The 27,758-nt window shown below is 46.1% G+C and overlaps 1 protein-coding gene across 9 annotated transcripts in view; it reads left to right on the forward strand.

Moving 5' to 3' along the window:
• The window catches only part of SLC4A4 (solute carrier family 4 member 4), a 231,685-nt gene that overhangs the window by 84,816 nt on the left and 119,111 nt on the right, over positions 1-27,758 (forward strand). The gene's annotated exons all lie outside the window — the stretch shown is intronic.

Consider the following 27,758-nt stretch of genomic DNA (forward strand, 5'->3'; position numbering starts at 1 on the left):
CCACGAAACCAGTCCTCTCGTGTTGCGGGGTCGGAGTAGTCTTAATCAGTTGCTGTTGAATGGTTGCAGTGGCTTGGAAAAGGCACAGGCTGGAGCAGACATTTCATCCCTCTGTATCACCTGAGTGTGCTCCTGAGCTAACGCCAGCCAGGGACAGGCCAAATGTTAAAAAGGAATTTGACACTGTGTGTCAAGAGGCAGGAAGGAAACGCAAAGACTGAGTAGATGCCGAGGCAGATCTGTTGCAGCTTCTGCCCTGGCTCTTGGGACATGCACCCTCTCTAGAATTCAAGTGCCCCATGGTTTCAGCTAGAAACATACCCGCTGGGGATTTGGCTTTGTTGTATCCATAACTTGTGGGGCTACTAAGTCCTTCCCTTCAGTAATTAACCAGTTTAAGTTTTGCAAACGAAAAGAAGAGTAAATTGTAGCATTACTGTACGGTTGAGTATCTGTAGGGGTTGAATATCTGAATTTGGATAGGCAGGTGAGGTCCGTTTCGGATGCCTTACACCTCCGTTGGTACTACAGTTGTTAACCAGAGGAGAGAGATCTTCATCGAGTATCATCACTACGCAGCCCTCGTAGGAGGCTCTCATAAAGTCCCATTCCTCTTGCTGTCTTCTCTGTTGGCCACAAGCTTGTTCTGAAGTCTGGGGGGTGGCTGCTTAAGTAGAAGTGGGAGAGGGATGGCGACAGCTTGTGAAAACGGGGACATGTTAGCAAGGTTTGAATATAGGAGAACAGCCCAGGATATGATATAGTTTAGATTACTGAGGCTAATACCAGATGGTTGAATTTCATTAAAGAACTTGTTTGTAAGTGGGAAAACGCTTCCTGCACAGGAAAAAGAGAGAGAGAGAGAGAGAGAGGGGAGCAAGCAGGGGTCGTACGACCTGATCTTTGATTGCAGAAATATGTGAATATTTCATTTTGAAATTATGTTGCTGGACAGTTGCTGCATATAAAGATAGTAACGTGGGATCAGATCAGTCATGTCTTTAGCCCAGGGGCTGTTACTCTTGGTGGTGCAGATATTTCAGAGAGCAGCAACTGGAAGGGAAGGCAAATCACAAAGCCCGTTTGCTCTTTGTAGCTGTAGTTCCCTGGTTGTCCCAAGGGAGTTTTCTTGTCAGCTCTCAGAAAACAGGAGTTGCTTTTACACCGAAAGACATAATTGCATGTCTTAAAGAAATCTGGATATTGTAATCTTTATATTAGATCTCTTTTCTGCTTTGGCATGCGAGTGACCAGATCTGTAGAAATGCATCGATATCCTGTTCTTTATCTGAATGAAAAAAATGCACAGACTTTTCATCTCTATCTAAGAATTTTCCCGTGGAATTTTCCACCTTGACCTCTTCGCACAATGTATTTTTGGAATGGGATCACTTAAATACCACACAATATTCAGTGTGTCCCATGCAATAGTCCCATGCAATACTACCTCATTTGTAACTACTTCTCTATTGTTCACCATCTCACGTATCCAGATACTTGACCAGGCTCTTGCAGGGACTTGCTGTTTTGTGCTGGTGGCCGGATCTTTTTACAAGCTGGCGCAGTTATTTTAGAACACTGTAAAGGATAGGAGTAGTTCAGATTACTGTCTTGAATTTCCAAATGTTGAATTACTTCTTGCCTCACCTCCCCAGCTTTTTTCCCCTTCCAAAACTCTTGTCTTCATAGGTGACCTGAATTGTTTCATACACTTTGCTTTTGCTTGCTAACAACCCTTTCCTCTCTAGTCCCGCATATATAGGAACACCAGGCTTCCCTCAGAAACTTCTGCTGTCCCTCTTCTGATATTCTCCATCATTTATAAATGGCTCTTTATTTCCTTTTCATTCTCTCTCTCTTAGGTGGTTGTCGATCTGAGACAGTTGTTGGATATTCAGACCGTGCCAGCTTTAGAAGTCTCTTACCAGAACTTTGATGAAGGCTTTTTGAGGGTCTGAATGGCTTATTTGTGCCACGTATCCAGGTGCTGTGCTTGCTCTCAGTTACGGCAAGCGTGTCCAAGAGAAGACCAGTTCTTTTCAGACGAAGGAAAGCATGTCTCACCAGTTCAGTCTGATATTCGTTACTGGCAACCACGACAAGAAACCTCAGTTATAACCCTGGTTTTTTAATCTTTGTCTGTTAATTGTCAATGAGTTAAGGATACGTGGCCCAAATTCAGTTTCAAAAGAGGGCTAAGAATATTAGAAACAAAGAATTGGGGAATTTTGAACAGCTATTCTAATGGAATTGGGAGAAAGCTGAAATGAAATATCTTACCTACAGTTGAGACAGCTGTCGTGTAGAGTATGTGGCATAAGCAGCTGAATTATCTGTTAAGACTTAACCCTGTGGCTTAGTGGAGTGGGACAGAGGGAAGGCGCTTGCTATGGAGTAGGGGTGCCAGTTGGCCAGCGGAGAACTGGCTGCATCGTGGCTTGGAAGGAGGGAGTTTTGGATTTTGCTTTCTTTTTTTGGAAGGGGGAAAAATAACAGAAACCAAGCAAGAAGTGAAATGCAGAGTGTGGAGACCACCAGAGAGCGAGCATTAGTCTAACATGCTTGAGGTCAGTTGAAAGGGATGGGTGATTATAAGGGGGCTGCATCTGTCAGAGTTAGGCCAGCTCTGCAGGGGCCTGCTGGATGTGCGTGTGGGGCACGCAGTCTTTCCACGTCATCAGAAGAGGAGAGGGGAAAAAAAAGAAGTGCGGGACACCAAGGAAAGAGGAAATCCTGAGCCCGCTGTGCCCTGTTACGCAGCTCAGAGCCTTTCTTGTGAAGGCACCCAAGAATAGAAGAGCCAGGGTGTTGCAGTTCACAGGATTAAGGGCTGCTGGGGCAGCTGTGTTAATGACCTTTGCATAACACCGCTTGCATGACGGCCGGCTGTAACCAGGGTCTATATTCGCCACTAAAAAAGGGGGTCAGATTCACGCAGGCTTCAGGTACCCATCAGAGACTGAGGCTCAATGATTACTGTGTTGTGAATACAACGTGTAGGACACTGCCTTCAGAAAGGCTGTAGAGGAGGTGATGAGTGTATGCGAGTCTCATGAGATACTAAAATGGAAGTGCTGTTCATGGGGTTAATGATGAGATGAAGGGTCTGAACTGGGGTGAAGTTTCAGACTTTTCCTTAGAATTGGAAGATTTTTGGGTTGATCTATTCTCTTTTTTTAAACCATGTTTTAAAACAAGCAAAGCCTAATTTTACATTGAAGAAAACCCAGAAATCTTGAAGGAAGGTCCGGTGCATCTCAGTCCATAAAATCTATCATTTACATAGCTCCTTTTCTTTATTGATTTTTGCAGTTATTAACTTCACCAAGTATTAGACACTTTCAGTTCAGCTTGTATATAATCTGTAGTTTATTTCATCTTCAAATATAAGGAGAAGCATATAAAGTTTGATTTGAAAAATCTTGAATAACATAGTTGGTGAAATTTGATACATCACTTCTATTTCTTGATCTGTGACTAAGGACTGTGGAGCCTAAACCTAGGTATCTTCTCTGAAGACAATTTCTCAGCTTCTCTGGTGAAAACTGTGCATTCAGTTTTTGACCAAATCTGGATTTGACTCACCAGGTCAAGCTGCTCATCCCACAACAAATGAACCTGATGAAACATGTCTGTGGATACAGGCGAGACAATAAACAGGTCCCGAAATGCAAACCTTCCCTATAAACATTTTGTGCCAGTTCAAAACCGGTCTAGCTGTGCTGCTTTATTTGGGAATTGGTGCTGTCTGGAAATGACAATCTCTTTTTTTTTTTTTTTTTTTTTTTTTTTAATCTGTGTCCAGTTCAGTCAAAGAAGCCAGTCTCTGGTAGTTTATAAACAACCTTCGGCTCTGGAGAGAGGTAGGGAAACTGAACGTGTACAGATATGTTTTATCCTAAGTAAATTATTGCTTGGGAAGGATGCCTCCTTCAAAAATCCAGACAGGGATATTCTCTGATACACGGAGGAGGAAGCTGGAAGGCAGTGTTCCCTCTGCAGAGCCCTTTCAGTATATTCCAGGCCTGCAGGGCTGTTTCTGTGCTCGGAGAGAAAATTGGAGTTCACACCCTTGTTCTCAGGCAGGACTGCTGACACTGGTGCAAGCTGAAATGTGGCTGCCTTGAACCTCAGACTATTACAAATCCGTGCTCCAGATTAAGTGTACCAGCACCTTATGTCTAAAAGCACCTCCTTTAGCCAGCCTGGCCCTGGCTTCCACTTAAAACGAGTAAGAAGGAAACAGCAGTGGTTATTCTGTATCAACCAGGAAGCTGGCATGCAAGTATTTTTGAGGTTAAAAAGTGTGTGTGTGTGTATATATATATATGTTATTGTAGTATAAGTAAGTGGGCTTTAAATACCCTCTTTCTATCTGCCCAAAACACACAGAAGAGCTGGAAAACAGATGAAGATTTATGCTGTCAGAACAGTGCAGAAGGGAAAGGGTAGCCTATTGAGAGATGCTGAGTAAAATGGGGTTTTCACAGGGAAGGTTTAGTGATTTTGTAGCGCTGATGGCTGGCGTATGGACCTGCTGGTGTTATGGGCACATTCAGTTGGTCTGTGGTTAACTATGGTTAAGGCACTTGGTGGTGTGAAGGAAAGACTCAGCTGGCCAGAGAAGAGCGTTGATGGTGAGAAGGCACAGGAGGCTCGTCCGCTGGCGTGGGTTCAGGCGCCGGGCCTGGTTCTGCCCTCTCAGGTTGGCCAGTTGCTTACCCCAGTACAAGGCGGATGGTATAGGTCGCTGTTACTTGCAAGGGATGAGACAAGGGAGGCGCGAGGAAGGCAGATGTAAGTTTCTTCTTTGGGACAGGCCCCAGTCTAAATGCATTTCCCTCTTCCTCGTTCTTTACTACAGACACGTGGAGATTTTCCCATAAGGAAATGCGTCTCTGCTTGATCTGGGAAGGGGTTTCTTCTCACTGTCTGGTTGCCCTTCAGGTTAATTTGGCTCGTCCTCCTGGCTCAGCCCCAAGGAACTCGCGTCTCTCAGTAAGCGCTGGCGTAGCAGGCAGCGTGTAGACACCACGCTGATGTACGCAGCGGTATGGGGTGCTCTGCAGAGGTGCCTGTGCTAGCGCGGAGCTTGCTCGGCTTGGCCTCGGGCTGGCCCAGCTCTGTGCCCCTCAGACGCGCGGCATGTGCGGAAGGTACGTGTTAAGGAAGCTGCAGATCTATTTTGAAGCTCTTACAGTGTGTTTAGAACAGAAGTGCTTGGGGTCCGGGGTACAGACTTGGGCTGATGTGAGCGATTACCGCGTCAGAAGAAACAAGCAGAAAAATGTATGATTCTTTGACAGAATGGAAATTCTCATCTTTGTTCAGTTGATCTGTGCGTGGCCTGTGGTTTCTGGAAGGTAAGAATCTGTCTGTGTGTATTCATGACTCTGAATTCAGGGGCTGGGGTAAGAGTCCTTTTATAGGCAAAGGTGCATCCAAGCAAATGGAGAGCAAGAACCCCAAAATACAAAATACTTGTCCCTTTCCAAAATATCTTGGGGAATTTCACATGTAGTCAAGGACTAGTATTGTAAGCTATAAAGTAATGGCTTGCAATACTAGACCTCACCTCAAGCCCTGAGGCACTTTACACAAGATAATCACAAAAACGATGCCAGTAACATAGGTAACAACAGATTGGAAGTTCTCTTTTGAATTTTTTCTTCTCAATTTAAAAAGTAGGGGTGAGAAGGTGTGGGCTTGGCACTTGTGTGCCCCGCACTGATGCGAAGTGATGCTCGCTCCTCCGCTCTGCGACGTTTTGCAGAGCTGCTAGTGCAGCCCCCAGGTTTGGGGAGGATGCACACAGTTTATGGCAAGAAGGCAACAGGCAAGTGGATTGCAGCATCTCACGTTCTTGAGATCTTTCTCCTCTGAATCACGAAGTCGCATTGGCTGCCGGCTTTACCCTCTTTCGACTTTCATTTTTGATCAATGTTACGTGGAAATGGGATAAAGAAGGAATTTGCTTTGATGGGACGGTCAGCTGCCTGCTGACGTTACTCTTCAGCTGTAAACACAGCCTGTCTTCATCCTCATCCCGAGCCCAGTATTTTACATGGGTATGAACACATATGTATCCATGCAAGTGCCCTGCCTTTAAAGACCGAGAGGGAGTCTTGGGAGTTCCCTTCGCTGAAGGTATGTAAGAGTACATTTTTCCTTTAATGCTATTGGCCAAGCATAAAGGTTTTATCCCACAAGCTGTGGTGTGTAGAGCCCTGCTGCGGTACTGTACCGTTTACTGACTTCTTGTTAAAAGCACTTGCGGGGCTGAAAACTTGTTGTTGCCAAAGGGGAAGGTTTGTCTAAACTCAGCATAACGCTTAAGAAAATGGAGTGGGAGGAAAGGAAATTCAGTGTTCATAGTTTACTGGAAATGGGCATTCAGGGTTCTCTGCCCCATGCAGTGCTGGGCTTCAGAAATGACTGTGATACTTAGCTTTGGCAGCGGATTCAGCAAGGTACTGGCACCCAAAAGCAACAAGCAATAACGAGGGGCCCATGAAGCAAATAAATGGTGTGTTGTAATAGAATTTTCTTAGTGCTTGCTTGCATCCGTGAAAGGAGGAAAACCTGATTTTTGGCAGGGGTCAAAATGGTGACAAATGGATAAATACAACTGCAGAATCTAAATTTTGGAAAACTTTAAAGGAGGATAAGTGGTTGTGAGCTGAGGCCATCTTGCCTTTTACCCTGTTAGTTGCAGCTCTTCTGCATATGGTCACATGTGGGCTAAGCTTACCAAAGGTTTTCTTTACCAGTTGAAGGGTGTAGCTATGATCCTGTTTACAGGACACAAAACCAGAAACAGGGAAAAGAGGCTGAAAATCTGGATCTGTCTGTCGGGGTGGTTTCTAGAGGACCCGTACAGCGAGAGAGGGAAGGGATGATAAGTCATCCCATTAAAGGTTTGCAGTTTGCTCAGAGAAATTCCTTTTCCGCCCACCAGCAGTAGTTCTTGAAGGTTTTAGTAGAAAAAAAAAACCTCTCTTGAGCCCTCAGATGTGGGTTAGGAGGAGCATTTTGCTGAAAGAGAAAACATCTGCAGCAGAGTCATTTCATTAAGGTACTGTTTGAGGCTTGTGCTGTCATTCTGCATGGAGTGCATCTCTCCCAGCAAAGGTGAGCCTTGGTCTGGATGGATCAGATTTGCTGTGTAGGCACCGCCGTGTCCCTCTGTAATGATCGCCAAGCGTCAGCCCTCGCTACGGGCTGATATGCGCTTTTAACACTTCTAATATAAAATGCAGCCTTCTCTCAAAAGTCAGTTCTGTGTAATCCGGGGCTAGGAAAGCTGGAACTCCAGGGAGTCCTGCTTGCTTGAAGCTTGCTGTCAGTTTTGGGTATGCGCGCTAAGGCTTCGCTGCTGAATACCTGCGTTTGACCAGTGCTCGGGAGGGTGATTGACGTGGAGAGAGAGCTGTAATGATCCCTAACAGATTGTCTGAACCTGACAGATACTGCAACATCAGTTGGCCCCCCTTTTTTTTTTTTTGAATACTGGTTAGTCACCGATCGGTTTATCGAGAAGCCTACCGATGTCAAAGATGATGTGCTGAGCAATCTTGTAGCATGAATTCACCACGCTGATTTGTTTAATTGGAGGCTTTTTCATTTTTAATCTGCTGCTTCTGGTTGATGTGGGGCACCCTGAAGTTGATGGCAGTACTAGCCTTAGTTTCCTTTACATGATGGCTTGCTTCTTGCGTAATGAATACGTTTTTTGGTCCTTTCAGGTGCTTCAGGTCTTCTAGTGGGTCTAAGTGCCTAGACAAGAGAGTGGTACTCTGTGTGTGTCTATAAATGGTTTTCTAACGTCTGTCTGACGAGTGCAGTACCGCTGAACTGGGTATCCCCGGAGGCCAAGCCACTCTGCTTTTTTGCTGTGTTCTCTCACTCACCAACATGATCTTTATCAGGAAAGAAAGCCCACCTATGGGGCTGAAATGCCCATTGATTCCTCTGTGCTCTTGATTCTCTAAAGTGTTTTACTATGTCCATAATTCCTGCTGGCAGCTGTAAGACCTGAGCACGCCTGCAGGTGTTCCTGCATCACTAGCTGTCCCGCCGGCGGCTAAGTTACAGTCTGTTCATCTCATGCTTTACGTTTCTTGAGAACCATCATATTGTGACGTACGTCTGCCCCTTTGCTCAGTATCGCCGCTTGTGAACAGTTTGCCTACGCGAGACCTGAAATAACATTGTTTTTATCTACCATCTTAAACGGGACACTGAAGTAGGCAAGTCTGCCTCTCGTAAATGCGATAGGTAGAACATGCAGAGCAGCGTGCTGAGGCTGCGCTGCGAAACACGCGTGGGGCCAGGGCGAGCCTTCACGTCCAGGGAGCGCCTGGCATGAGCTGAGGAGTAGACGGCAGGCTCTGTCCCTGGCACGGCATCCGAACCAGAGACAAGGCTCTATTTGAAACCGCTCGTGGAAAAAGCAACTTGAGTCCGCCCGTGTGGAAACCATCTCTTTCTAGTTTTACATGCAATCTGCTTGACATCCACGATGCATTTGGCAGGGGTTTTGCAGGCTGTCTGTGGCGGGCCTCTCCTTAGGAAGAGCAAGCTTTGCAGCTCTCCCGCGCAGAGTTGCCCCTCCTCGGGAGCGCTTCTACGCAAAATGGGAAACAAGTTGCAGGTGGGGTTACGAAGCTGTGTGGCAGTTTGAGGAGAACGCAGCACGCCCGAGCTGCAGGTACGCCTGCCTGCAGCCCGAGCAGAGGCTGCTTGTCCAAATGCCTGTGCCTGCGACACTTCCAGAATTGCTCCTGTTTGTCTTGAAGTTGAGTGCGAGGTGGCTGTTTAATTGCACGTCTCTTAAAAAATGTGTTTCTGATCTCCTTGGCTGCTCTTAAACAGTCTTCTTGCCTCTTATGTGCAATGGAGTATTGCTCCCCAACTCAGAGGGCCTGACTTGCAGGAAAAGATCCTGCATTATGGAGAATGTCCCAGCTAATTTCCAGTGAGGAGCAGAAGTTGCTAGTCCAACTGTGGAGCAGTCCATCCGTAATGAGATTGAATTAATTCAACAAAGATATTTAAACCTCAATTTAGGAAGGCTCAGGCATGGTGTCTACCCTGAAAGTTCATTAAGCTAGCAGCTATAAATAGCAAGAGACAGCTACAGGATTGAAATAAATGTACCGCCTTAGCAGGCCAGATGCAGCGCCGTCAGGGCCGTGCCAAGAGCCCTCTTTCTATTAAGTGTTGTTGGGTTTTTCAGCAATCCAATTTCTTTCCTGGCTCTTCAAGACATGGGGTGCGATTTTCCAAAATCTTTAAGCTTTGGCTCACCACAGTAAGAGCAATGGCAGATCAGTGTTGAGAGCCTTTGAAAAATACCAGGCAGGGTGGTCAAATAGTTTAATTTTTTTATATTAATACTTTAAGGAAGAGGGTCAGGGAGACTTGCCCATAAATGTAAGGGAATCTTTGGTGTTTTGGTCTTTAAGAACTGTGCAGCGGGCTAGTGGATTGGTCCAAGGTGGTGGAGGCACTCGAAGCGTGCCTTTTTGTGCCCCTCCGATCTCTAATGCCGCAAGTAGCGTATTTAGGTCATACGTAGTGGAACTGCAGAGGTAAACGCAGAAATAATTACTGCTTCGATTGCAGACTTGCCCTCTGCATAGCTGGGGGCCCATCAGAGAAGCTGTTGGGGTGCAGCTGGCTGAGGTAATGGGAGAGGGCATGGGAAGGTGCTCGGGGCAGGCAGGCAGTGGGAGAGGTGCCGGTGAGGAGGCCAGCCGTGCCTGCCGAGCGCAGAGCCAGCAGCGGGCACGGCACCGGCATCGCCTGCTGACACAGCCCTCGCGTCTGCTCTCACCCTGCAAAGGAGAGATTGCGTAATGCAGGGAGAGACTGCTAATTGCCTGGGCTGGCCATCTGACAACCTAGGGTAAAGCTGACTGCGTCCTGGCCCTGAATATTCGGTTAGGGACCTCCTTGGAGAGGGTCAGGCTCCTCTAAGGCAGGACCGCGTTCATCCCTGGCAGGTTGTCTCATTTTGCGGGGTCAGGAAGCTCTCTTGCCTTCTGCTGCAGGGGATACAAACCTGGAGTCGTGCTGCGTTTCAAGATGGATATTTGGGGGGTTATGGGTGGGTGTGCCCTGAAAAAATCCAGAGGAACGATGGGGAGAGGTTACTTGAAGGCGCAGTTGCCTGGCAGTTAGGAGGACTTCTTGTAGGTGTGGGGGTGACAGAGAAGAGACACATGTAGGAGGGAGGTACTTCAAGCAGCAGCTAAACCCAACCTCCTTTCACCCGTTAATTACTCCAACTGTTATCAGAGGGAGATGGTCTGGAGGGCATTTCTCTTGTTCCTGCGGCTCCGCTCTAACTGCAGAGGCTCACAGCTCGTACTGAAGCGCTTGGATACGATGAAGGCACATGGTGATGTGAGGTTGGGTCTAGATGTGAGCTGTCACCCTAGGCAAAGGCTTTCTTTTTCTTCCTGGCAAGAGTACAGGGTTTTTCTCAGACAGCTAATTAAAAAAACTGCTTTCTTTGCAACACCTCTTTTCTGAAGTGTTGGGTTTTTCCTTTTTTAACTTGACTTGTGCATATGCCGATCATGTAAGGGCTTCTTAGGAACACTTAGCTTTGTTTAAAACACTTGGCACTTCCCTTACACGTAATGTCCACCTTATTTAGGTAAATGCATAGCTGAAACGGGGCTGACAGCACAGAGCGGTGCTGAGCTGCCTGGTGCTCTCGCTTTGCCTTCGCTGTGCAGCTGAAGGCTGGCCCTCCTGAGAGCTGCTGCGTGCGAGCGGGCCAGCGGGCGCCCGTCAGCGGGCCGGTTGCTCTCGGGAGGCTGAGAGGAGCAAGCAGCTGCTTTTTGTTCCCTGCTTCCAGGTAAGCAAACGCTGCAGCTTTTTATTCCTGCCAAGTATGCTCCCTTGCCCTTGCCCGCACCCACCGTGTTACGTTTTCCCCTTTCCACCTTTCGGTATGTTCTCTAAAATAATTGTTGAAGTGTGTTTTTAATCTCTCATTCTGACATGGAGCAAAACTCTCCTATCTTTGCCAGGGTTTCATGCCTCGCTTGTGACAGCTGGGAAAGGAGCTTTTTTTATTATTGTAATTTATTCCCATGGAAAGTCCAAATTTTGGGTAGGCAGGGCTAAACTGTTCCTCCCTCAGTGGGCGTGCGCTGAGACTCCCCTGCCCAATAACAGAAAGTGATCTTTCCTGGCAATGCTGGTTGTTAAGGGAAATAACCGAGTGCCTCTGGTGCAGAGGATTAGTTCTTTTCTTGTCCAGAAAGGTATGGTAGTTGTGATTTTTCCCTTCAGGGTCATTTCTGAAGTTGTTTTTGAGAGTAAGAGTCAGGGAAAAGAAGCAGTTGTCCCCGAATAAGTTATGTGCGTGTTAGGTGTGATTAAATTTAGGCATCAGTCGAGCACCCATCAGAAGTACACGTGTGCATACCTGTTTGGATGCGGCACATGGCATCCGAGCTTCGTCCTGTCACCAGCTGCCCTGTGCGCCTTTGGCAAGTCCTGAAAGGCTGGTGTTGAAAGTCTTCAAAGGGACAGTTATGTCAGGGATCTCGTGTGAGTGAAAATAAATCTCATCCTAATGTAACAGCATTTCCCGTGTTATCCTCTCTGGTTGGCACTCTTCATAGGTGCAATTTTGCATCTCGCTCTGGCAAGTCCTTTGCTTTGAGAAAGACCCCTGCCGAAGGGAAGCTCCAAACTCTGCTCCCTGACTTTTAACTTGTCTCCTCCTCTGCTGTGACATCCGAAGCTCTCCCCACCAGGCTTCTGCTTGATACCAGGGTCCGAGGACAAGGGGCTGAAAACCAAGGGGATGAAAGCTCCCATCTGTTGGGCTTCCTCTTGTCCGGAACACTGCAAGCTGCCGAGGTGCTGAGGGCACCGTGCAGGCTGCTGTGAGCTCAGGTGTCTGTGCAGCCAGGTCGTTCCCTGGCAGAACATCTCGGCTTGCTTCCGACATCTTTCTCCTTTCCCCAATATCAGCAACATTTTTTTTTTCTTTCGAGCAACATCTCTTGAGTTTTTTCCGTGCGTTCCCCAGGCTCTGAAGTGCCACAAAAGTGAGGAAACGAATGACACTTTATCCACGCAAACGGAACCAAGCCTATCTTTGCGATCACATGTGGTTCCTCAAAAGAAATTAGCAGCGTAGACTGAAATGCCACGCTCAAGATGTACTTATTTCCTGCTTGCGTATTGTGTTTCAGGTAGCGGTAATGTCATTCTGTGTTCATGTTAGTCGCCTGTAGCTGCGTTGAGGCTGGTAGGTACTTCAGTGGAGTTGGTTGGCTTATGAAGGTTTATTGAAGTGTGACTCGGGTGTGTCGTGTAGGATTTAGAAAAGCGTCTTGTATTTCTGGGAATTTCAGTGTTCCTTTGGTTGTGGTGCAGTCAGATTGGTGCTGAGAAGTGATTCCAGTCTGAAAAAGAGTTTAAAAAAGATCAGCATTGTAACGTGCCCACATGAAGCCATCACAAATGCCTGGGCCTGCAATAACGTGAGTATAAAGGAGAGAATTTTCCACCCATGCAGAGGCCAGGATAAAATTGTTTGGTTCTGACTTCTGCTTGCTGAGATTTCTGGATGTGGGAGCAGCCACAGCAGTGGAAGACGGGAGCAACGGAAGTGATAATTTTCTTCTCAAGAAAAATGATAATGTGCTTTTGATGAGGATTATTTCCAGGTGCGGTGCATTTTAAAGGCACAGCGTCATCTCTTCAGGTATTTTTTAAAACCTGCCTCCACCGTTTTCATCATTAAAACACAAACATTGCCAGGGTAATAACACCAATATAGATGGTAGAGTTGTTGAGCAGTTGCACTTATGTTGTTGTCAACTCAGTGATCAAAATCCGTGATCCTGAAATAACAAAAATTAATTAGAATATGAAGTTCAAATACGAAAGGAGTGTTGTTTCAGCTGGCCTTCTGGTTTTGACACCCGCACGCTGCCGCGCTCCTGCCGTACTCCTGAGTTTTCTCTACAATCTGAGGAACCGATACAAATATTTTTTCGTTTAAGTGAAAGTTAAGAGTCTTCTATAGCTTTAACATCCCCTTGAGAGGCAAGTTAAAGTGATAGACCCCATCTGGTTAATATTGAATTAATTGTTGTACAGTTTGAGATGAAATAATAAGAGTTGAGGATTGTGCATTTGGTAAGTGTGGTCTGGGCAGAGCAGAGAAAATGACCCGCAAAATGAAGCGATGAATCAGTCTTAAAATACCTTCGTTTTGCGGTAGGTATGAGTGCTACGAAGCATTTTCATTTACTGGTCGCTTCTGCCTTGATGAACTGCATGTTTGCCTGCAGCTTTACAAGTAAGCCATTCTGGATTAAGAATGGTCTTTGCTGCTTCTTCCTTTACGAGGCAGTTTTTATTAGAAATCTCGCTTGGCCAAAGGTGACGCAATTAGTCATGTTAGATGTAGAGGAAAACGGCTCAATATAAACTTCACATGGGGTTTAAAGCCACAGGGAGTGTAGCTGTCTACTTTGTGGCTTTAAAGTGGTTCTTCAACTTAAGTCTTGAAACTTCTTCAGGTTTCAAGTACCAGAAAAAGCTTCCCCGGGAACAGGGTGTGTATTGCCACTTGGACATGGTACGCTGTTCATGTTTGAGATAGGCAAAGCAAAAAAAAGGCCAGTTCCTTTCGCAGTCGAGGGGAAGACCTCCTTTAGCTGGAAGCCTCGCTGTGCTAATCTTCTGTCTTGAACTGATAGCATGTGCCGCTATAATTACCTAAGCCACCTTAATTCTTTGCCTAATTCTGTTCTCTGTGTTCACGTGAAACTGCTAAGGGACAGAAACGTCTAAGGAATTTACCCTGTGGGGAAAAAAAAAACCTCATTTAGAAGCATTTTGATTTGAAGCCAAAGATATTTCTATACTGAGAAGGGCTAAATTGTGCAGGTGATGGTTGGTACTGTAAAGCTGCCCTTTTTGGATTAAACTCTATGCAAATCTGTCGGACAGTGTGGGAACAAGACATCCCGAAAGCTCCGGGATCTTCTCTGTGTATATATACACTAGAGTTTGAAGGGGTTCAAAGCACACCTGCTGGCCCTGTCCACTGAGCCTGGTAGCTATTTCAGCGTTCCCCTTAGGTTTCATACACAGCGTTTCATACAGTGGGTTTTCTGGCTCATGTTTTGCCAGAAAGCGCGGCTTTCTTCAAATGAGACTCAGTCTTAACTGATTAACGGGCAAACTGGTCAGCAGCGGCGTCACATCGCTTCGGTATATTTACCTTGTAGGTGCGTGCGTGCAGTGTGGATGCTGTTTGGGCGTGAATGCTGCTGGATGGCAAGTACCGTACCAACAGCGAGAGGTGTAGTGGCTGTCATCGAGATCCTTACTAATTTGGTAGAAATGTTGTGTAATAGATGTTCTCTGCTGTCCCTGTTCAGTCATTGTCACCCAGGCAGAAAAGTGACTGGCTGGTGTAGGAGTTGGTCAGGCAGGTGGCAAGGTGTCCACTCAGCTCGGTTTCCAGAGAGACTTGCAGAAAGAAGCGGGTTCCGATGACCGTAAGTATTGAAGCAGAGATGGAGGGAGGGACGAGGCAGGCTCGGGGTCTGTCACGACCGGGAGCATTGGAAATAGAGCTGTGAACTGGGAAGATCTTGTTCCCTGTGACAACTGAAAATCATTGTTTCATTCTTAGGAAGTCTTGATAGAGGCTCTGAGCAGAATCCTCTAATGTAAATATAACCAACATCTGGACATCTCTAAGCCCTACTTCGTGTTTTCTGTTGGCTCTTGTGAGTGTCATTGAACTGTTCCTGTTGGGACCATTTAAAATGCTGATCCTTAGTCTAGTTATTTTTTAAGCTGGTGTCCTTTTTGTTATTTTATTTTTCTTTCCACACTCTGAAATCTGCTTATCTGCCAGCAGAGCTGTTGTAGATTTGTCTGTCGCTTCTTGCTTCTGGTCGAGGACAAAGGCAGGTTCGGGACTGAAACGTCGGGTGCAGCTGAGGTCAGCTGGCAGGGGAAGCGTTACAGGGTAGGGTGTGTAAAACAGGGGCTCTCCGAGCGCTTCCCGCGGCGTGGAGCTGAGTCTCCCCTCATCCCGGGAGGTGCAGAGGATTATGCCCGTGACCTACTAACCTCCTCCAGTTGGGATTGTGGGTTTGGGAAATGAGTGCACAGATGGCTGCTCTCTGGATGGCAGCAGATGCTGCTGATCTAATGAGGAGGATCAACAGACGTTTTAGCAGAATCGTGGTGAGTGGTGTAGGGATGTCTGCAGAACCGCAATGCTGCTCCCTTCTCCCTGATACCAGTCATTCCTGGGCCCTTTCCCCTCTCCTCTTGGCATCCCCCCCGTTTATCTCCTCCTCCGGATTGGGCTGGCACCAAGATAATGCAGGTAATTTTGATTGCACAAGGAAGCTGTTAGGGAATTAAATGATTAAGAAATATGTGGAGGGTGAACCAGAGATCTTGAGGCCAAAAACCTGTTTTACTCAGATGCCGGTAGGTTGGCATGACAAAATGGGAGTCTTAATAAAAAGTAAATAAATTGTATACAGAATCCCCTGCTGACAGCAGTGGTCTTTCTACCTCCCCACAGAGTATCGCTCCAGTGTGCGCTTTGCTGGAGCTCTAGCTCGCATAAGCGTGAACCTTAAAATAAATACATTCCTGTCATCATTCATGAAAAACAATCTTCATTATACCCTTACAAATGCTTTTGAGGAAAGATTGCTCTTCAGGCTGAGTCTTCTGCAGCTGTGGGTCTTGTCCAAGGGCCCGCTCCTGGGTTTCTCTTTCTGCCAGGGTTATTTTAGGGATGGCGAACTTGCTTGGAAGTTTCTGTTGCGTTAGAGCAGGTGCTGTATTGTGAATGTGTTGATGACTTGAAGAAATGGCAACTTATCGAGAGGCGAGAACTGCCTTTCCTTCACCTCTTCCGAGTCTCTTATCTCTCTGACTTTCTGATAAGCCAAAATTAACTATTTCACCTGTGACCTGAAGGACCAGAAGCCAAAGAACCACCACCAAAGGAAATGGAAATTGAGTGACACTGAAATTCCAATGTCATCAACCTGAAGAATAAACACGATAGGGTGGAAAAGGCCTCAGCCCTGGTACATTAATCATTGCAAATTATTTCCTTTCTTCGTTGTTGATGTTAGCCATTTCCCAGAAAAATGGTATATTCATTAAAATAAACATGTGTGATACCTGAAATGAAAGCTTTGAGAGCTGTGGGCTATTCTGCTCAGCTTTGAATTCTGATCCAACATCTGTTCAAGCAGGGGAGAACCTTTGTTTGCATTTATTTGCTGATTTCTTACCCACTGAGGGAACTTTAAAACAACGATGATAAGTGCATCAAAGTTATGTGTAGGGAAGAGCTCGGTCATCTGAAAGCTGAAGAGGAAAGCAGATGTTAACTGAAATGTAAGCGATTCTTTATAGATGTGTTTGTACTTGTATCGCCAGATTTATGACTATGAAAAGGCAGATCCCTTTTGGTGCCTTTTGCCTTATGGTTTGTGTACTCATTGGAAAAGTAGCGTAGAGCTCAGCAGTTAAATGGAAATAAAAGTATGCATAAATCAGCAGAGCCTTTCCTTCTGTTTGTAAAGAAACATATGAATGGACTAGTCTCAACCTGACTGTGGTATTGGGCTGGTGTTCAAGTCTTGCTTCCAAGTGGAGACCTTGATATTTAAATATAGTAATGGGAACTGAGTTCATCCAACTGCGGAGGGGTGTTTGATTTAGCTCTGAGCTATGGGTATGCAATACCCTGTGAATTGCACGGCTGTGCATGAAAGGAGAGGTATTTTGAGCATCCTGATCTGTGGAGACCTCCGGCACTTACTCTCCGTTGTGTTCATGCTCCAGGAGCAGTTTCATAACGATATGACTTAAAAGGCTTGGGTTTCGGGCTCTGATTAATAACTTGGCTCCTCTGTGTTGCAGCTATGTGGGGTTTGGGGTTTGGTTGGTTTGGTTTTTTTTTTTTGCTAGGTGAAGTGTGTGTCCTTATTTTGTACTTTGCGCTTCTGCTTGGGAACCTGGGATCAGCAGCAGACGGCTGCGGCCGTCAGATCTGTGCTTCTGCTTCCTTGGAACCCAACCATTTTCCTGATATAAAAGCAGGGGCGAGTGGAAGGATGCTGGAAGGTCAAAATGAAGCAGAAAGCATAGGTGTCAAAACCTGCTTGCACGCAAAAGGGAAGAGCTGGTCTCCACGGGGAGCCAGCCTCAGAGAGCCACCCATCATGATAGAAGTCTGTCTTGGCGTGCCTGGCCCTGTGGGAGCTGGGCAAATACTGTCTGGTGCGGGGGGGATAGATGATACAGGTCATAGATGGACTTTATGTACACGATAAAGGAAATAATGACAGTTTACAGTGCTACAGCCACAGTTTGGTCCTTGGCTGTGGAGCACTGATAGCATTGTGGGTTTGGGGGTAATTTTTGTTTTTGTTTTAAAATGGACAAGTAGCTCTTACGATGTGAATCATCAGTTAGGAAAAAAGGACACACACTAAGTAACACCGCTCACAGGAAAGAATAGTCAAGAAGAGCTCACTGTAGGCAGTGAAAACTTTGTGTGCTCAGCTTTTTGTGCAGAGAGGTCAGAAAAGCTGTACTGGAAACAGAAGATTTAGATATCAAGACGCTTACCAAGTGTCCTGCAGCAAATGAGGGCAGAGATAGGTGTCATGCAGACTGGGAGAAGCTAAATTAAGGTTTTGCCGTGGCCCGCAGTCCCGATGAGTGAGTCGCTCTCCAGGAACTGTACGGGGGCGGAGGGCGATGAGCCTCTGTGAATTCCCCGTCTGAAATAAAGACGGGCTTGAAGAGCTCACGACGGGCAGCACTGTGTCCTTGCAGTGACATTGCAGGTTAATTCACACTAAAAGGGCTGAATGCTGTGGAAGGTGGCTGGTGGTGTCTTGGTAAGAGGGCGTGGGAGCCGTTGTATTCAGAGTCAAACACCTCATGGTTACTGTGGTCTGTGGGTGATGGTGAGACTGGCTCATCACTGCCGCGCGGAAAAAATAAACTTGGGAGATGGCAACCGATAGAGCCACATGTTTCGGGAGCCGTCTGGGGGGGCAGTTACGTGGACGAGGTAGATGTGCTCCCGACGAGATGTGCTTATAGAAGTTGCACGAAACCGCGTGGTTTCAAGTCCATGATGGCAATGGAAACTTCGAGGCTAGGAAGGAGTTTCATAGGTGCGGGAAGATTTTGATGTGTGACCTTTGCTGAGTGGTCATTGGGCCTCTAAAAGCTTTCTGGGGCATCCTGCAAATCTGTCGGGCTCCAGACGCTGAAGAGAAGAGGAAGTCTGCTTCCTGCTCCTTGCTTGCAGGCAGAGCGCTGACTCGAATGTTCTGCTGGGCACTGACTCTTCCTTGCGCTTTGGGTATTCCTAGAGAACATGTCTGACCCCGTTTTGTTGGACTTGCTCTTATTTGGGTTTCCCTTTATCTGTCTGGGACTTGTTCTGCCTACTTTGTATATCGTGGCTTTCTTGTTCCAGCCTGTTTCTATGTAAATTGCCTAGGATGGGAAACTTCAGAAGGATGAGTCTATAGAAAAAAGAAATGTAGTCAAGTGACTTCATTCCAGCATGCATTTCATCGTGGGAATAAGAGCTCGCTCTGCAGAAAGAAAATGCTCACCACCAAACAGTATAAACTTATTTAATGGCAACAATTGTTCCTTTGGCAAAGCCTAGCTAAAGCTCTCTAGGGGGATTAGTCTAGGCTTTGCATTAAAGCTGGGCTGAAACATACTCCGCATTCCTAGTGGCAGTAAAATAGTAGTGCCATCCAGAACAGTTGTTTCATGTCTGCTTCAAGAAATGGGGATTTTTGGGGGGATGGGCTGCCTCAGACTGTTAGGGCTTGGAGGATCACATCTCCTAATGGGAGGCAAAAGAAACAGCTACATCACCACGGAATATGCTGATGTAAATTATTCACGTGCTTTTTTTAGAGTTAAATTGTGTCGGCCACATAGTTCAGATATCAAGCTCAGGCTCTAAACTCCTAATTTAGAGTAATCACTGAAATGGGACATTTTTCCTTTGGCCTGGCCACAAGGGTTTTGCAGCTTCTTGCAGCTCCCACAAGTGACACGTGTCACGCGTGGATAGACCGCAGATAGATGCCAGGGTATGAGGAGGAGGTAACAGGGTAACAGCTAAAGATCTAGGAGATGAACAGCATGCCTCGGGACCTGTACAAATAAATGGTGCTGTAGTCCTTTTACTAATCTGAATCTGGTTTTCATTCTAGCTGTGTCAGTGTGACACTTATGCCGTGGTGAAAAGGGAAGATTTCCAGTTCTTTTACCTGGTCTGCTTAAAATATACATGCATGCACGCATAAAACAGGCCGTATTTTTTAGTTAATTGTTTGCCTTCAAAATGAGATGGCTCTCTGTCTTGTGGGTTCCTTTAATACTTTGGCAATAAATAAGAAGCTTCCAACTGCAGACAAAAACCGCATTTGGGGTTAAATGTGAGCGTTTTTTGATTGTTGGACTTCTCACTGTGGAAGGAGGGCTAACGTCCCAGCATCAGCATCATCTCCTAGGGTTTGGTCGTGCTTCGCCGTAACGACTGGGGGGACTTCAGAGGTGCAGGGACAGACTGCCAGTACGCCTTCTGTCAGCACCTGTGGGAGCAGCGCCGGCAGGCAGAGGGCTGTGATTCAGGACAGCACCGAGGAACAAATTTAACCTAAAGCATATATTTAGCCTGGCTGTTTTCAAGAAGTTTTAAATCCATATTTAAAGCTGAGCATCTGTTGAAGTGCTGTGCAGATTGCTGATATAAATAGTTTGCCAAACTGGAGCTGCTCTGTGTACGTGGGGAAACCTAGGAGCGGGCTGGATTTCAGGGAGTGCTTTGGGCTGCTCTGCCGTGCTGGGATGATGCAAGCAGCACGGCTTTGCCAGATGACTATTTCTGGTATGGATTCTCGCCGTCCTCTTGCCGTTTCTTTAGCTCATTTTTTCATGACCACAGGGTCTTAGAAGCGAAGAATTATTTCCTTTGTCACAAGTGGGTGAAACGGAGCACAAATGGGACCGGAGTTGGACTGTCAATTCCCTGCCTCCCACCCACCACCCTGGATGACCCTGGAGTTGTGCAGCTTTCCAGAAGCGTGGCTCTGCTGAGAGCTTTCCCCCCTCGCCAGAGTAACTGTAAACTGATCCTGGGAGGATGAGCAGGGCTATCTCTTTGCTGGAAAGTTGCCAGCGTGCTCTATATAGCTCGCCCTCGTCTCCCTTTGTCCGTAGAGTAATGCAAAAGGGCTTTCTTCTCCCAGCATTACTTACGAGGAGCATTCTCATATTCCCCATTATTTTTACTTGTCTTAATGCCAGGTAAGCCGTCACTAAATAGAATGCTGGGTGTTTTCATAGTTTCTCCCTGTTGTGGTGAAAAAGAATTTGTAAAAAAGGGAAACCTCGCGGCCAGATCCCTGTGGGCTGGGATCTTTCTCGAGTCGGACGAAGTCAGGGCAATGAGCAGCCCCGAGGTGCCCTTGGAAGCAGTGATGCGGTTGCTGACCTTCTCGCTGAGTGACAAGTGAGCCAGGTTTCTTCCCACTTGTTGCTGGGAAGTTGTGCGCTGACCCTCTCTTACATGGAAAATGTCCAGCAAGAGCTGGTGGTGGGGGTCAGGGTCCCCCAGCTAACCCTGTTGGCCGGAGCTGCCTCAGCCAGCTGTGCTCATGCTGCTCCAGCAAACATTTCCTTTGCATTTAGTTTTTGTTTCCAACCTCTAAATGTGCTCTTTTTTTTTCCGTGTGAAAGGGGTAACACAAGTGGATTTTTGCCCAAAACCTGTGCCTGCAGAACACAAAGCGGTTTTCACTCTTATGGAGTGGGGGTGCTTCTTAATTATTGGAGGGTTCAACACTAAGAAGCCGATGAAGACAGCAACTGGGTACAGTTTGCTAACGAAAAAAGTGTTACCCAGCTTTTGCATAACGTTGTTCTTCAGTCACTAGCGCAAAATAGATTTTAACAAACCATATCCTTGTTAATTCCTTTCCGAGAAGCCAAGTCCTGCGGAGGACTTGAGCACTGTTAACAGCTTGCAGCTGGTACCGGCCGTGCAAAGTGTTGACTTTCAGGACATCCCATATTTCACAACAGTTGGAGCTCTAGGCTCATAACTGAAATTTGGCAGTGTTTGGGGAGCTGTGGATGTGTTTTCTTACCCTTTGTTTTCTGAAAGTGGATATAACACCTATTAGCCAGCTAAGAGGTTTTTCTTTGCCCTTCTGGAGGGAGGGTATCAGTCGTTTGCAGTAAAGAATAGGCTGGTGGAGCCATTTCTTAGGTTTTCCAAAACTGCTGTCCCGCACCAGAAGCAGACCTTCCTGCAGGCAACTTAATTCTCCCTCCGTGGCTAATTCTGAATGCTTTGGAAGACAGCAGATAGCCCTCAAGTGCAACTGAATGTTATTTTGGGGTTGGGAGGGTAATTAGTTTGACGACTTTACATCTACAGCTAATCTAAGGTTTGTGACTTGACTCTTTTCAATACTGTCCTGTGACTAATCTCATAGTTTTGCCATTTGTTAACACAGTTGTGACTTTTTAGAAGAAAATGGAAAAATACTAGGGTATTTGCTTCATCATTCCGCAGCGGTTATCACATACTTTTAATTGTTAAAAACCTATTGATAAAAGTTCCTATGTTTATAGCCACTTTTGCCAAGGAATTTGGCACAGAAGTGAGCAGAGAAGTGGAAGGTGTAATGCTTTGGCAAAGGACCTGTTCATTCCTGTTGTCAAAAAGAGAATGTGGCTGCTTTAATCAAATTGAAGGGCTTTGAAGATAGAAAGAACTGTCAAAAGGTGAAGTAATATTAATATGCACGTGTAATGAGTTACAGACCAGATCGCCTTCTGGTAGGTAAGAGGGATTGTGTGTTTGTAGATTTCAGGAATGCCGGGCAGGACTTCATCTAACAAATGTGCAAATGCTCCACTGATACGTGGAGCTATTGGCTCTTTATTTTTGAACCTTTGGTAACGAATATTTTACAACAACTTTTGGACGGTGAGGCTGAGACTGACCAGAAAAGGCATTTGTATTTCCTGTCACCTGTTTTCTTTAAAGGGAGATGTACAGTATTTACTCTTGGGTTACTTCTGAATTTGGAGGCTGGGAAATCGATGTCCTTTTTGACTGAAGCCTGCTGGACTTCGGCACACTTCGGAAACAAGTATTGTGATTTGCTCTGAGGTTTTGTCTGGAAACGAGGTCTCCAGGGGAGAGCTTTGTAAGCCCCGAGGGTTGGGGTTACCTCCGTTCTCAGTGAAGTTGGTGGTGAGAGTCTGAGTGACTGCAGAAATGAAGTTACCTGCTCAATGAATTCGCTCAAGACTTGGGTTTGTCATCATCGCTTTCTCCTTTGGTTGAGGCACTGGTACCAAAATCAGTAAGTTCTTGGTTTTCACTAGCATTAACAGATGTCGCATTTTAATGACTTCGGTTTTCCTACTTGTAAAACACCGTTTAGAAGCGTTTAAGGCTTCTTCTGGTTTTCAGCAAGCAATTCTCTTTTTTAAGTCCTTTTTGGTGAGAATAACATTTATGAACTGTTTTGGGCATTTAAAAATGGCGACTGTTTAAGTCTGAGATCATAGCATGTGTAGCCACAGGCCTCGCCTTTGATTATCTTCTGTAATTTTACATCATTTTTTGACTGTGGGTCTGTGTGGGTCAGGCTTATGGTATTTATTGCAAGCGGTTTTGCTCGCTGCCTGTACTTGTCTGCCGTGTTTGGAAGTGGTGGTGACGCTGTGCTTTTTTGTAAGCGTTTTAACTCGGTGCTTGTAAGAAATGGAAAGACAGAAGGTTTTTGCCTGGTCAGCTTTCGCTTGGACACGGCGTGTGCAGGAGCCGCCGCTGTCAATGACTCGTTTCTGGCAGGGGTTGATCGTTTCAACGCAGCTGCCACTGTAGCTTCAGGTTGGAAGAGGAAAGGCCCTAGGTGGAGGTTGTAAGAAGGCTTGAGACCTTTGTAGGGGTGTCGGACAGTGTCAGGTGGTACTGGTGCAAATGCCCTTGAGGCAGAAGTGGTGGAATCTGTGAAGAAACACCCTCCGGAGGGGGTTGTGCAAGAAGGGGTGCCGGTAGCTCCTGCCTCTCTCTCCATCGTAACTGTGGGTTCTGCGGGTGGACGTTAGTGTGTGCCTTTGGGGGAAAAGCAGAGAAGCAGCGCACCTACCGAGGGTCTCAAGAGGGACTTCTGGTCTCTCTTGAGTTAGTCTGTGGGAGGAACACGGAGGAGACGGCAGGTCTGCGGGGGTATCCAAAGCCCTGCCTGTCGGCAAGGGAGATATGGTGCGGTAGCAGAGCGAGCGATGCTTTGTTTGACAAGCGGTATCTTGGAAACAAAATCCTAACCCTAGTATTTCTGAACTTGTGAAATATCCCAGAAGTAAGCCAGCATGCATACTTGCTTATCTGCTTATCTAAGAGGGTTATCTGCCTGCTTTGGGTTTTGCACTGGGAAGTGTGTTATTTCTTAAAAAAACGTTTAAAACCAGGACGTTTTATGCCACGAAAAGCAAAGGAATTGGAATGGCAAGTCCTCTTTCGTAACTTCTGAAGACCAGGCCGCATTTACGGTGACTTGCGTGGGGGGAGCGGTGCTATGTTTCACCTGTCACCCAGGGTCAGAGTGGTCCCAGGTTGCCCGAGACCTGCGTGCGGGTTTAACTGTGGGCACACAGAAGCGAAGCAGCTTCACGTATGCACGTCCCAGGCAGTACGCTTGCAATTCATTTGCGTGCCGCTCCCGTGCATGTATGCGGTTTTTTGGCAGTCATTTGCAGAGTGCAGCTGTGGGCTTTATCTTTTTTTGTCCTTTTTACCTTTGTTGTGGCAGTGGTGTTTTATTTTAATATCCCTGCAATCCCTTTGGGTGGGAGAAAGTAGCCATTGCAGGAAAAAAAAGGGAAAGATATTTCCTAGTGTACCAGCTGTGTTCTTAGGCGCAGGCTGGAGGTGAGATCAGTTTTGTGGCTCATACCAGAGCAGCTTCACGTGGGTGTCCCGAGTTGGGCCACTGAAGCCTTTAGCTCTACCCAAGCTTGTTTCGAGTGAAACTTGGTGCTGCTGTGGGTACGTTGCTCTTGTAGTCAATGACACCTTCAATCCTAAGCTGACGGGGATGAGCTGGGACAGTACCAGGGGTGTCTGGCGGCCTCCCCGAGGCCCTAGGGCATGGCTGACACGGCGAGCCAGAGGGTCGGTCCCTGCCACATCTGCCTGGCGGTTCTGAACTGTCCTCTTCCGACGCATGGAGAGCTCGGTGGAGCTCATCCAAGTGGACCTGCAGCAGTGTCTCTGTCCTGACACCGGGGAGCGAGCGCCTGTTAAAAGCCCACATAGCCAAGACAGCACTTGGTGCGGACTGGAAGATGCTCTGTTCTTGGAAGCCCACGGCTTCAGAAACATAAGGTCAGTGCTTAACTTGTTGTAAAAACATCCTCCTCCGATTAAATCCGGTGTGACATTTTTTGGAGTAATGTGGGTTTGGTGTCCTTCGTTTAGGAAGAACAGACAGATTTCGCATAGCAGGAAGAAGAGTAAATGTTTTGCAAGAGATATTTTGCTTCCTATCAAGGTCACGTATTTTCTTTGAGTTATGCAAAGCATGTGCTTAAAATGGGAATCTCGAGTTGAGGACAGCTTTCAAATGCAGTAATCTGAGAAAAGAAATCCTTGAGGTTTATTGCTCACAATTTCCTGTCTCTTCGGGGGATAAAAACCAAACGTGTTTTCAAGAAAAGCTTTTTTTTATTTATCTAGACCAGGCCCTCCTTTGTCTGTGAACCTGCAGCGAATGGAATCATTCCCATGTCTGATGTGATGGTGTTGGCAGATATTTGACTTAATCTCAAAACCAAGCACAAGAACCTGGGATGTGGTCGAGGGAACAGGTATCTGAAAGAGCTGTCCGCTTCTCTGTGGCTTCTCGGCTGCCGCAAAGTTGCGAAACACCTGAAAACCAGCCTCTGACCTTGGTTCCCCCCCCTACACGTTCTTTTCTTTAATGCATTTGTTGAATACATGTAGCAAATAGTCCCTGCCTGTTTCTTCTGAAGTTACTTTTCCGTGGGATGCAGTTGTCGGATAAGGCTGGGATATTGAGAAGTGCGCAATGTTCGCATCGCAGCCCACGGGTGGATGCGGTGCTGCTGTAGTCCGAGTACAGCAGTTAATGCACAGCAGGTCGCTGGCAGGTTTCTTTCATTATCTTTTTTTTTTTTCCTGAGTTTGCTGCTGCGTGAAATCCATTTACTAAAAACTCAGGGGAAGAAACCAGACTGGTGTTGATGTATGAGCACGTGTGCTGTCCTCAGTTTGACTTCACATATGCTACAGCATTGGTCAAGGTTTCAAGATTCTTTGAATTATTCTTGTTTAAAAAAGAAGGCAGCAAACACTCGGTAGCATTTCCTCGGTACAGATGAGCGCGGCCCTTCGCAGGAGGTGATTTTCAACTTCATAGCCTAGGCTGCTCCTTCCAGACTGCTGGAGCAAGGCTCTGTCGATGCATTAGTGGCATCAAGCAGCGGTTCTTCCTCTTACCTCCTTTGCTCGCTCTGAAATAAATGAAGCCCGAAACACTTTCACGTCCCTTAGTCAAAACTTCTTTGGCGTATGTGACGTAGCGAGGTGCGATGGCTCCTGGAAAGGGATTTCAATGACGGGTATTCGTGTTGCTCTGAGCTGTATCCCCGGCAAAGTTTGCCCGGCACTTTGTTGTAGAGCACTGGGGAAATGAGGAGATTTCTCTGTCTGTGTCGGGGCTTGGTTTTACCTGTAGCTTTAACCAAATACTTTGAACTTGGGGGTAGGGGGAGGAGGGGAATTTTATTTCCCTGAAAATCAACTGCATATTTCTTAAAATAATTTTTTGTCCCTTTTTAAAAACTCAATTGGCTTTAAGCCAAGCTTTAAAAAAAAAAAACACAAAAGAAAACAAAACAAAAAACAAAACAAAGGACAAAACCCACAGACAACCAAACAATAAAACCCAAACAAACCCCCCTACCTTCTCTGTGTGTGTATTTGCATACACAAATAAAACTCTGAGCGTTCTGCCATCTGACATGGCTGAGATGAACCCCTGTGTGTCTTGGCATGTGTATCACACATTCTCAATGAATTCCTTCCACTCCACAGCTTCCCTGCTGCCTCTCGCTTCCTGACTGCTCCTTCCCTTGTTGGTTGGGGTAATGTTTCTTTTTTCCTGGAGCTGTGAAAACATACATCTCGCTCTGGACAATTTAAGTCAGTAGCCAAAGGAACGAATGAGAGAGTTGATCAGGGAGCCTGGTTTACCTTAAAAAATTTTTAGAAAAAGTCTTGGAGTCATCAGTGATTTGAATCAGCGAGAACGAAACTTTAATTTAAATAATGGATTTGAATCTGGCTGTATACTTTTCATGATTTCCTAAAGGGAAGTTGATTCTCAGTGATTGGTTTGATGTTCATATTTCTTTCACACTGGAACTATCATTCCATCTTGGCAGCAAAGTCTCACTTAGAAATATTTGTTTAAAATCTATATAACATAATCTAATCTACAGTTATTCAGCATCTTAATTTTTGTGCATTAGAAAGTGTTAACGAATGCATTTTTTAATTTACTAGAGGCAGAACCCAAGCACCTAAATTTAGGCATCTCTGTGTGGGTGTCAGCATCCAGTACAAGCATTTCTAAATTGCCATTATGGTCACTGGCGATGTAGTGAACTTGCACGGTCAAGTCCGGGGAGTGATTCAGCAGACCCTGAAGCAGACACCTTCTGGCCGCTCGGCCAAATTGCTCCCTCAGCGCTGTTGCTTAACTGGGCTGTGACTCCCATCGGAGCTTGCACGCTCCGCTTGCATGCAAACGCCACTGGTAGGTGTCCAAGTTCAGGTGTTCACGCTGGTGTTCGGCTGGAGATCGAGAGGACTACCTTTTTATATAATCTTTGTCAAATTCTACGTGGATGGAAATGGAAATTCAGTTAAAAATATACAAGGGGAGGCTGCCTTCATTTGTGTTGGTGCAACTGCTTGAGGGTTTTGGGGTTTGGTTTTATTTTCCCTCAGCTGAAATCCCTTTAGGAATCAAGGGAAGCATTATCTGACGTTATGAGCTAGTGGAGTTCCCCCTTCTCCTTAGATCTCGTCTTCCTACCCCTTCTTTGTAGCTCGGAATTCAGAAGAAATAGACAACCTCTCCTGTTTTGTCACCTTTCATTTAGTTTCTTTAATGAGTTGAATAACGTAATAAACAGAAAATAAGACTCTTTCCGTACTGTAGAAGGTATTGCTGTCAAAAACGAGTCTAGCACATTTGCATAGTCTCAGCTGAGATGATTAGTTAGTGATTCTCACTTGCATTAAGCAATTTGACTTGCCCTAGTCTTTGGAATCAAACATGTACTTTCTGCTCTTCATTCAGTGCTTTCTCATTAGTTCTCACGTTCTTGGTAGATTATGGTATAGTTCAGGTCTTAATTTCATTTGTTGGTTTTGAAATGAGTTTATTAAGAAAGTATTTAAAAGCAAGTGGTTAGACAAAAATATGAACAAATTTTGTACGGCTGTCTTGAAGTAATGACTTTGAGCTCTGGTCCTTTGGCATCACGAGTGACCTTCCAAGGTAACTAAAGGGTGCGTAGTGGTTGGGGACTCGGGAGAAACACCTGGCCTCTGTAGCGAA

The sequence above is a fragment of the Phalacrocorax carbo genome, chromosome 4 (assembly GCF_963921805.1).
Source record: "Phalacrocorax carbo chromosome 4, bPhaCar2.1, whole genome shotgun sequence".
Taxonomy (NCBI): Eukaryota; Metazoa; Chordata; class Aves; order Suliformes; family Phalacrocoracidae; genus Phalacrocorax; species Phalacrocorax carbo.